This window comes from Pinus tabuliformis, chromosome 7 (genome assembly GCF_031772625.1).
Source record: "Pinus tabuliformis cultivar Carrire ecotype Pingquan chromosome 7, CPIR1, whole genome shotgun sequence".
NCBI classification, from domain to species: domain Eukaryota; kingdom Viridiplantae; phylum Streptophyta; class Pinopsida; order Pinales; family Pinaceae; genus Pinus; species Pinus tabuliformis.
Genome location: NC_142293.1, coordinates 893036133 through 893046522, shown reverse-complemented (window position 1 = coordinate 893046522; position 10390 = coordinate 893036133). Strand labels below are relative to the sequence as shown.

At 40.9% G+C, this 10390-nt stretch overlaps 1 pseudogene; it reads left to right on the top strand.

The window, feature by feature from the left end:
• Nucleotides 1-7011: 7011 nt before the first annotated feature.
• On the top strand, nt 7012-7961 carry LOC149250474 (protein IN CHLOROPLAST ATPASE BIOGENESIS, chloroplastic pseudogene; annotated as a pseudogene).
• The last annotated feature ends 2429 nt before the right edge of the window (nt 7962-10390 follow it).

Sequence of the window (10390 nt, the reverse complement as noted above, 5' to 3'; positions counted from 1 at the left end):
TTCATCCCTTAGGAAATGAAGCGCTAGAGTGATAGGAAATGCCCTCTACATGTCAGCAATGACACCGATTGTTCTGCATCTATGTGTTCTGATCTGTATATTCAAGAGAACAAGGGGAAGGCAAAAGGATGAGGGGAAGACTGAGAGTCATTTCCATGTGCATAAGTATTACCTCCGGATAGAAGATGAGGGATTTTTGTTTGGAAAAAAGCTTTGATTTATTATGAATAAAAGAGATTGTTTGGTTCAATGAGGAGCCTTTTGTTTTAGATTTAAGATCCTTTGCTTTTCTATGTTTTGAGACAGGGTGTTGTTGCTCGCATAAATACAAATGTGTTTTGTTTTTGTGCATATTGATAATGATACAATTTATAATTAGCCTTGGTTTTTTTAATGTAATTCTACATCATAGTTAATTCATAAGCATTCCCTGATTTGAAACTATGTTAGACATCAGTTTCAAGCTTTACTTCCATACAAGGGAATGTGTATTCCTGTATGAATGATTGGATTGCAATTAAGAATTGATGTAGCCTTGTTCTTATGTGAACCAGTAATTGATTCATTCAGACTTGGAATTCATATATGATGTGTAACCTCTCTTTTGTCATGCTCCTGCATGATAGATTAGGATAGTTAGCACATAGACTAGAGTAGTTAGAAGAAGTGTAGATAGGATTAAATACATAGAGGTTAGCTATTCTATTTTGTTGATTTAATTGAAGTCTTTGATGAGCCCCAAAAATGTACAATTATTTGGGCTCATTCAACCTCCTAATTTGACTTAATCCACCATTCTCATTAGTTTATTGCATGTTTTTGATTATTTTTATGTTAATAGAGTGAATTTGGTTAGTCATTATGCCAACAAGTCTAATGGGTGCTTTGTGTAGCCTTTTTGGTCCACTTGGAGACAAAATTGAAGGTCTTAATGAGCACTTGGCAACCAAATTCGTGGGAGAACAAGTTAGAGGATTTGTAGGAAGGTGTCCCCCTCATTTATGGGCCCTTACCTCGAATTCTCCACCATCAGCTCGGAGTTCAAAGGCCACCAAATCAATGAGCACAAGGGCAGCCAAGCAAGTCAAGTAGGACTGCTGTTAACTACAAGTCTTGGGCAGCCAAGTCCCTAAATTTTAGGAGGACTGTTGGGTCCTCAATTTGTATAAATAAGAAGGCTTAGGGCCTCATTTTGGTTAGCTAGGGGGTAGTCAATTTGGTTAGCCAGTTAGTCATTTTGTTTTATCCATTAGTTAGCTAGTTTGTAGTTCGATTTTTATGCAATAGATTAGCTTTGCTTTCAGCTCATTCTCAAGCTCTCCTTGTGGACAGTTTTGATGTAACTCTTCATTCTTATTTAATAAAGATGAATCCAGCTTTGCACCAGCTCTAAATCTCTCTTGGGAAGCTGTAGCTCTTGGGGTTGGCCCATCTCAAGCTCCCAGTACCTCCCTTGTTTATCTTTATGTGTTTGCTGCGTTCTTAAAATGAAATCTGCTCTTTAGATCTTGCTTTGTTATTTTGGTTGGTTTTGATGGTTAAAGTAGCTTTTTATGGTTAGAATCGATTGGTAGGAGTTTGTCATGCATTTAGATCTTTTTGAATGTTCTTACTCACGTGATGTACATGGTTCTCTTTCCAAACAAAGCTACTATTTATTCATTTCATTGACAGTTGGATTAAGTTAGCTAGGACTTGGTTTGTTTGCAAGGATTCATTGATTCGTTTGAATGAGCATTGTGCAGGGCATCTCTATCACCTTCATCACCTCCTCGTTCATCTGAGCCTCGTCCAGATCAGCTCCTCCATCACCAAGTCTGTTTCCTCATCTCCCATCTGCTCTTTTGCCATGTAACCCTACCTTCTTGCTTTTCCATTGCCTACACCTTCGTTGATGCAAGTCAGCCTTCCACATCATCTCACCACTCCATCCATCAGTTCCTGGGTCACTTCAGACCCCCATCCTACCTCCATAACCATCCATGCATCTTCCATCAACCATCCATCCTCAAACATCCCATTTTGAAACATCCTGTAGAAGAATTGCAGAACATCCTGTAGAAACCCCTGCAGACTTCCTGTAGAAGTTCATAAACACGGTTGCATGGCATCCAGACTTTGTGAAACTCTCAGAAAGAATGTTAGGGATCCCTTAGACCCTCTCTGTACCATCCCAACCTTTCCCAAAGCATTTCATCCCTTGATCCATCCCTGCACAGTGGAAAACTAGTTAGAAGCACATGCATGATAATTTCAACAACTTAAGCAAAAATATAAAAAGATGTTTTCTTCAGATAGTGATAACTTAGACACATGCATTTTACCTTCCTAGAAGTAATGGCATCTCTTCTCGTAGTTTGCATTCTCATTTTTGCATCAGTAGGACTACTTGGTAGAATTAGGGTTTGCTACGGTTTGTATTTCTTTTTGGCTTTCAGTTTCTTTCCGCAAGTAGATTAGCTTCCTTTGGGTTAGCTTTCATCCATCAGTTAAAAAGCTTCTTCTAAGAGCTCATAGAAGTTGGCTCGAGCCCCTAGCGGACTTGTGCCAGCTGACGAAGTGACAGCTGCGGCAAGAGCTAGTACTTGTGCATATAGCACCGTCGATTCCAAGTTTGTTACGAACTACCGGGTTGATAAAATTAGAGATAGGAAGCCCCAGGAGTTGTAGCATTATTGCTACAATACTGGGGCCCACCATCTTTTTGGCGCCGTTGCCGGGGAAGCGTCAGAGTATTAGTAATTGTTGCTTTTCTTCTATTTTCTTACTCTTGCCTTCTGCTAAGTAGTTTATTTCATTTCCATTCTGCAAAAGTAGCATAGACATTTCCTGCTTTCATAGATTAGGATTTCCTGCTTTCATAGATTAGCATTTCCTGCTTTCATAGATTAGCATTTCCTGCTTTCATAGATTAGCATTTCAATTCCGCAATTTCATTTCTGCAAGCGTAGATTAGCATTTCAATTCTGCAAGCGTAGATTAGCATTTCATTCCTGCAATTTCATTTGAGCAAAATAGATTAGTCCTTTCCTGCTTTCATTTCAATTCCGCATTTTCATTTTAGCAAGATAGTTAGTTGCAGTTCAATCTATTTCAGTTTTGCAAGTAGAAGTAAAAAAAAAGCAAAAATCAACCAAAAAGATTTCATTTCATGCCTTGTAGGAGTAGAGATAGGTTAGAAAAATGATTGCACAACACCTCCACTGCTTCACACAGCCAAGATTCTCTCTTCTTCGATGGCTGTGATTGAAGAACCCCTGGGTGGACATCAAGACATATCTGAAGAACCTCTAGGGGAGAAGAAGAAGAAAACATTCCTCTGGAGCAAATGGCTACAAGCAGAAATATTGGGAGCAACATCTTGTCCAAAGATGAATTTGAAAATCAGATCAAAGATTTCAAGAGTGATATGAGGCAGTTTCTTGCCATGCAACCGGATACCTTGCGGATCCAACAGAAGCAAGAGGAAGCCAAGAGGCATGGAAAATTTTAGGGGCTAATGTTCGCCCAGTGGGCTAATTTTCCATGACTTTTCCACAAAAAATATTCGCCAATTTCCAATTTTATAAAAGACGATTCGCCCAAATTTTAGAATATAAATTATTTTACCTTAAAAATCGCCAACATTGTATAGAGGCTATATATAAAATCATTATAAATTTGAATAATTTTACAAATATATCAATAAACATTTTATAGTTTGCATATTAGGGATTAGTGAGATTCGCCAATGTTTTTAAACTTCAAGAAAATTTTCCATCCTTAAAATTTTCCTTGCCAAGAGGGCTTGGGTCATTTTTTGTCCTAGGTGCACTAGAAAGCATCCTAGGAACGAATGTCCATTGTACTCCATAGAAGTGTGTTTTTTCTGTGAAGAATACCATCCTACAGATCAGTGCCCTTCCTTACCCAGATTCAAAGCTGCATATCAGAGAGCCAAAGGAGCCACTGAATCACTCTATTACATGAACCAAAGTTGGCCGCATAGACCTAGATCTCATCAGTGGGAAATGCAAGGGACATCCGAGACCTATTATGACCCCTATCAAGCCACTTTCATGCCTTCTTGGGGACCACCTGCTCATCCTTCTTGGTTCACACCTCCTCCTTGTTCCTTCCCAGATCCATATTATGCCCAACCAGTTGCTCATTCGTTTCACTCTTATGCTCAGCCATAGCCTCAGTGGAATGCACCTTATCAGGAGTGGAGGCCCCAGTACAACTCTCATCCCACTTCGTTTCCTCCACCACCTGCTCATCCACACCCATCGCCTCCTCCTCCACCAAGGCAACCCCAAATGCCTACCCAACCACAATGCCATCCATCTCCATCTCAATTTCACACCTCCACTCAACTAACTGTACCATTTCCAAAGCCATACCATGGAGTAGCTCAACCCAATTGCAAAGCTAAGGCACAACATGTGCAAATGACTCCTGTTGAGCTCAATGATGTTCACCAAAGCTCAGGAAGAGTGTTAAAAAACAGAGATTATATTGACAACCTTGAAGGACCAAAGGAAAAAGAAGATTCCAAAGAGGAGATCAAAGAACCATGGGATGCACTTGATGAAGAGAAGAGATCAGAATCAGAGATCGAGAGAGTTCCTTCATGGTCACCATCAAATCCTCCATGTATTCAAGAGAAAGATCAGCAAAAAGAGGAAGATGAGAAAGTCATGATAGAAGGTGACATGAAGAATGATCCAGATCAGCAAACGGACCAAGGATATCAGAGCTATATTGAGATATGGTTTCAGATCGTCACTAAGTTGCAGCGGTACTCTCTTCCTCAGCTATGTTTGATCCCTTCAAAGTCAAATCGTTTGGTCTCTGAGATCTGGATACCTATCAAAGCATGCATTGCGAGCCTTCACATCATTTTTTCTCTAATCTCGATGTGCACATGGCTCCATTGGAAGTATTCTTATACTTGAAAATGATTTTTTTTTCAAGTAGGGTAGGGTAGAAAAAAAAAAAAAAAAAAAAGAGAAAAAAAAAAAAAAAAAAAAATGAAAAAAAGGAAAATAGAAATCTAAGGTGAAAACCTCCTCGGAGGCGCCTTAGATTGACTCATTGATTGAAAACCTCCATGAGGCGGTCAATGGGTTGGGAAAAAAGAGAAAAGAGAATAAGATCTTTGGGTGAAAACCTCCCTTGGAGGTGCCCAAGGCAGGCAATTAGGGTGAAAACCTCCATGAGGCGCCCTAGTTGTTTTTCAAAAAAAAAAAAAAAAAAAAGAGAAAAAGAAAAAGAAAAATAAAGCTAATCTCCATTGAATAATTTCATGTTGCAGCAATGACATTGCAGGTTGCAAGAAGGACGTTTCATGACAGGAGGAGCACTCAAATCAAGGTCAAAGTAATTTTTCTTGTGCCTTCTACAGGAAGCTCTGTATTTCTACAGGAAACATCCTGTAGAACCTTTGGATGAGCCAAATCCAATTTCAAAAGTGAATCTGATGGTGGTAATCTGTTGATTAGGCCTACAAGCACTTGTGTGTCCATCCCTTGCCTTTCTCCATCATTTTTTCCACCTCCTTGTGCTTCTCATTGTGCTTCTACAGGAACTTCCTGTAGAAATTGTGGGAAACTAGACATGGATTCAAAAAAGTGGTTTGGCGAACATTGTAGCTTCCTCAAGGGTTCAGAAGCCCTCATGCAATCTTCCAACTCCTCCTCCATCATCTCCATACCTGCACCACAGCCAAAATTCATTTTGTCATACCATGCAAACACATGCAAAGTGCCTTGAAGCAAAAATCCATAGAGCAAAATTTGTTTTTGCCATAACTTGAAAACCATGCATCCATTTGACAAACCGTTTTATGGGGAATTGTACAAGGTTGATGACAACATGCCTGAGCAGTTTCAGCCAATTCTGGTGCACGGTTTCCAAGAAATCAGCCTCCATCACCATCAGCCATTTTTGCGTTTTCTCCATATCCGTGCATCCATTTTAAAACCTATTTCATGGGGAGATGCACATGGGTGATAGTAGCTTACCCCAGCAGTTTCAGCTGATTTTGAAGCACGGTTTCCGAGAAATCAAGCTCTGAAATCTTCAGCCATTTTCCATTTTTCTCGAAATCCGTGCATCTATTGATCACGATTTTGCTATGGGAGATGCATCATGATGATAGAAACATTCTCAGCAAGTTTCAGATCAATCCGCTTTACCGTTTGGGAGAAATGGCGAAAACAAGTTCTGGTTTTGTGACCATGCAGCAGCAGCAGCTTGAAGGTGCAGATCTGAACGTGGAAACAATGGCATGCAGCTCAGATCCGGCCAGAGGACACCTGCACAAGGAAAAGCAATCAAATATTAGCAGCCAAGCCACATGCAATCAGAAAAACCAATGCATGCAGCAATGACAGGCCACAGCAGCTCACGGCAGCCATTCAACTTCGAGGTATGTGACAAACTCATTCTTCTATTGCATAAATTTAATTTGAAAACTGCATGAATTGATGGAATGGTGGGATTAAGCCACGAATTATCAAGGTTAAGCTGATTGTCTTCTTTAGAACTCAGCCGGCAGTCACGCAGTGCACGTGGACAGTGGACTCACGTAAAAATTAAAAAAAAATTAAAAGAAAAAAAACAGTGATAGAGAGTTTAACTCCAGTGCAGTTGATTAACGGGAAGAGGACATGCAGCTTCACAGCACTGCCGTCTGCATGTGGCCACGTACGCTTGGCCACTGCACTCCTTCGCCACAAATCACGCAACAATTAATCAACGCTCAGCTGAAACTCATAGATTGTTGCTAACTTGCACTTGCATCATGTTAAACTGAAGTATACATCCTCTGCGTCCACAATCGGCTTGACCTATCGTCCTCCACTGAGTTTCCTACCTGCTCTCGAATTTCACTCGTGCATCGGGCTCACTCCAAGGCAGAATCACACTCTACAGGAAACGGGTGGGGTCTTCTACAGGAAAGTGCAGCAGAGACTTCCAGAGCAGAGAAGCCTAAGGTTCTTCATCAAGTTTGGAGCTTGAAGAAAGATGGACAATTATCATATGGCCAAGGGTGAAAAACTTGTCCCTCCTTATGCTAGACGGGGTATAATTCCTCTTGCAATACCACTGTCAGAAGACCAATCAGGTGCTTTCACAACTCTTCTAAGATGGCCAACCAGTCCAGAAAGCATGGAGATGCCCGTTGTACGAGTTCAGAAGTATGGTGTGTCACGTTTAGCTAAGACTGTAAGCCACTGATTTCAAATTGAAAATGAAGCTCTTGAAGTCTTGCATGTGGATCAATATATTCATAGGATTCTGGTAGAAGAAGATTGGAATGGCTATGAGGACGCAGCAAATAGCCTCTATGCTGCTTCAGGAGATGCTGGCAAGAAATTGTATAAACAAGGGGATGTAGCTGAATCTAAAATTGGAAATCTTGATGTTTATTTGACAAAGAAGGTTGCATTGTTTCCAGATGTATTTGAGCGTATTGCATTGGGTCATTTGGAAAGAGGCGACCAGGTTTCTGCATTGGTGACAGGAGAGCTTTACGTGAATAGGAAGCACTTTCCTGGATTTGGTCGGCCATTTGTGTTTAATGCAGAGTTTTTTTCTGAAAATTGGTCGTAAGCTTGAAGCTAAGGATGCTGCCAAAGTAGCATTAAAATTACCGTGGTGGACAATAGGCTGCAGATATGAGGAAGTTGCTAAAATTGCAGGCTGGGGAGACGAACAAATTGAATACATGAGAGAAAGAGTTACAGATGAGGGAAGGCGTGAGGATATTCAAAAGGGGAAGGCACCTGCTCAGGTGGCTCTTGACCAGGCTGCATTTTTGATGGATTTAGCTTTTCTTGATGGATCCTGGCATGACATCCAGGATCAACTTGCAGCTTACTACAAGGAAGCTGGGTTAGATACAATAGCTCGCTTTATACTTTATGATTGCTAAAATTAAGTGCAAATCCACACACGTTGTTCTCAAGGAAACAGAAAGGTCCTGATTTGGGATCAATCTTTGTATCATAAAATTAGAGCGCACGTCTGAATCAGTGTTCTGCCAATTGAAATTGAAGTGTAGTAGCTAGAGCCAAGTAAGGATACAGAAAACTGGTCAGAAAAAAACAAGTAGGGACACACCCAAGACAGCCACAACACAGTTCAAGGAGAAGGCACCCCCAGCCAAGAAAGCCAAATCAGAGGAAGTTAGCAGACTATTTCTATAGGATATAGTGGTGCTGACTGTTTCTACAGGAAGACAAAAAACAGTCAGCACAGGACTTTCTACAGGAAGTCTAGAAACAGAGGAACAAAAAGGGAAAATCGCATGAGATTTTGGCCAAGGAGGCAGCAGCCATGCTTGCCACCATTAGCACACCTCCAAGACCAAAAAGGAAGGGAAAGAGGCAAACCTTCATGTACTTTAAAGTGAAAAAGGAGCACACAGATAAAAGTGGGCAATCCCAAACCACTGTCAAAGGAGCAAATTGTCATTAAGGACACAAAAGCTAACCAAAAGGAGGAGCCTCCTTCGAAGATATCCATCAGCTATGAACAGGGAAGCCTGAAGACATCCATTTAGAGAGAAAGAATGAAAATGTTGGACACAAAGGCCTCTCTACAGGATGTTGAGACAGTTCTACAGGAAGCTGAGAATTCTCTAGGAAAAGGAGAACAGGCAGTGGGAAGAAGCAGAGAGAAAGGCATGGTTTCATGACCGAGAAGAGGACATCACTTAAGAAGCTTGGCATGATAGGGAGGCCACCAGGGCCATCAAAGATGAGGAGATAGATCAGTTGCTCAGAGGATGAGCAACACTTTCAGTAGGGGGGTGATGATGAGCCCCAAAAATGTACAATTATTTGGGCTCATTCAACCTCCTAATTTGACTTAATCCACCATTATCATTAGTTTATTGCATGTTTTTGATTATTTTTATGTTAATAGAGTGAATTTGGTTAGTCATTATGCCAACAAGTCTAATGGGTGCTTTGTGTAGCCTTTTTGGTCCACTTTGAGACAAAATTGAAGGTCTTAATGAGCACTTGGCAGCCAAATTCGTGGGAGAAGAAGTTAAAGGATTTGTAGGAAGGTGTCCCCCTCATTTATGGGCCCTTACCTCGAATTCTCCACCATCAGCTCGGAGTTCAAAGGCCACCAAATCAATGAGCACAAGGGAAGGCAAGCAAGTCAAGTAGGACTGCTGTTAACTACAAGTCTTGGGCAGCCAAGTCCCTAAATTTTAGGAGGACTGTTGAGTCCTCAATTTGTATAAATAAGAAGGCTTAGGACCTCATTTTGGTTAGCTAGGGGGTAGTCAATTTGGTTAGCCAGTTAGTCATTTTGTTTTAGCCATTAGTTAGCTAGTTTGTAGTTCGATTTTTATGCAATAGATTAGCTTTGCTTTCAGCTCATTCTCAAGCTCTCCTTGTGGACAGTTTTGATGTAACTCTTCATTCTTGTTTAATAAAGATGAATCCAGCTTTGCACCAGCTCTAAATCTCTCTTGGGAGGCTGTAGCTCTTGGGGTTGGGCCCATCTCAAGCGCCCAGTACCTCCCTTGTTTATCTTTATGTGTTTGCTGCGTTCTTAAAATGAAATCTGCTCTTTAGATCTTGCTTTGTTATTTTGGTTGGTTTTGATGGTTAAAGTAGCTTTTTATGGTTAGAATCGATTGGTAGGAGTTTGTCATGCATTTAGATCTTTTTGAATGTTCTTACTCACGTGATGTACATGGTTCTCTTTCCAAACAAAGCTGCTGTTTATTCATTTCATTGACAGTTGGATTAAGTTAGCTATGAATTGGTTTGTTTGCAAGGATTCATTGATTCATTTGAATGAGCATTGTGTAGGGCATCTCTATCACCTTCATCACCTCCTCGTTCATCTGAGCCTCGTCCAGATCAGCTCCTCCATCACCAAGTCTGTTTCCTCATCTCCCATCTGCTCTTTTGCCATGTAACCCTACCTTCTTGCTTTTCCATTGCCTACACCTTCGTTGATGCAAGTCAGCCTTCCACATCATCTCACCACTCCATCCATCAGTTCCTGGGTCACTTCAGACCCCCATCCTACCTCCATAACCATCCATGCATCTTCCATCAACCATCCATCCTCAAACATCCCATTTTGAAACATCCTGTAGAAGAATTGTAGAACATCCTGTAGAAACCCCTGCAGACTTCCTGTAGAAGTTCATAAACACGGTTGCATGGCATCCAGACTTTGTGAAACTCTCAGAAAGAATGTTAGGGATCCCTTAGACCCTCTCTGTACCATCCCAACCTTTCCCAAAGCATTTCATCCCTTGATCCATCCCTGCACAGTGGAAAACTATTTAGAAGCACATGCATGATAATTTCAACAACTTAAGCAAAAATACAAAAAGATGTTTTCTTCAGATAGTGATAACTTAGACACA